The following is a 1402-nucleotide window of genomic DNA, read 5'->3' on the forward strand; positions in this document are numbered from 1 at the left end:
TGTATACAATGAGGAAAATAAGTATTTGAACACCCAGCTATTTTGCAAGTTCTCCCACTTAGAAATCATGGAGGGGTCGGAAATTGTAATCGTAGGTGCATGTCCATTTTTAGACTTAATCTAAAAAAAGAAAAAGAAAATACAGAAATCACAATGTATGATTTTTTAACTATTTATTTGTATGATACAGCTGCAAAAAAGTATTTAAACACCTGTCTATCAGCTACAATTCTGACCCTCAAAGACCTCTTAGTCTGCCTTAAAAATGCTAATTATCCTAAATTGGACGCACCTGTTTGAGGTTGTTAGCTGCATAACGACACCTGTCTACCCCATACAATCACTAAGAATCAAACTACTAACAAGGCCAAGACTAAAGAGCTGTCCAAAGACACTGGAGACAAAATTGTACACCTCCACAAGGCTGGCAAAGACTTCGGGGAAAGCAATCATTAGAAAATGGAAGAAGCTAAACATTATTGTCAATCTCCCTCGGACTGGGGCTCCATGCAAGATCTCACCTCGTGGGGTCTCAATGATATTAAGAAAGGTGAGAAATCAGCCCAGAACTACACGGGAGGAGCTGGTCAATGACCTGAAAAGAGCTAGGACCACCGTTTCCAAGGTTACTGTTGGTAATACACTAAGACATCATGGTTTGAAATCATGCATGGCACGGAAGGTTCCCTTGCTTAAACCATCACATGTCAAGGCCCGTCTTAAGTTTGCCAACAACCATTTGGATGATCCAGAGGAGTCATGGAGGAAAGTCATGTGTTCAGATTAGATCAAAATAAAACGTTTTGGTCATAATTCCACTAACCTTATTTGGAAGAAGAAGAATGATGAGGACCATCCCAAGAACACCATCCCTACTGTGAAGCATGGGTGTGGCAGCATCATGCTTTGGGGTTGTTTTTCTGCATATGGAACAGGGCGACTGCACTGTATTAAGTAGAGGATGACCGGGGCCTTGTATTGCGAGATTTTGGGGGAACAACCTCCTTCCCTCAGTTAGAGCATTGAAGATGGGTTGAGGCTGGGTCTTCCAACATGGCAATGACCTGAAGCACACAACCAGGATAACCAAGGAGTGGCTCTGTAAGAAGCATATCAAGGTTCTGGCGTGGCCTAGCCAGTCTCCAGACCTAAACCTAATGGAGAATCTTTGGAGGGAGCTCAAACTCTGTGTTTCTCAGCGACAGCCCAGAAACCTGACTGATCTAGAGAAGATCTGTGTGGAGGAGTGGGCAAAAATCCCTTCTGCAGTGTGTGCATACCTGGTGAAAAACTACAGGAAACGTTTGACATCTGGAATTGCAAACTGTGATGGCCACAGTCATGGCCATACAGCCAGCTTAAGAGCGGTAACCTCAAGCACTTATATCTTTCCTTAGGTTTA

This window comes from Etheostoma cragini, chromosome 10 (assembly GCF_013103735.1).
Source record: "Etheostoma cragini isolate CJK2018 chromosome 10, CSU_Ecrag_1.0, whole genome shotgun sequence".
Classification (NCBI taxonomy): domain Eukaryota; kingdom Metazoa; phylum Chordata; class Actinopteri; order Perciformes; family Percidae; genus Etheostoma; species Etheostoma cragini.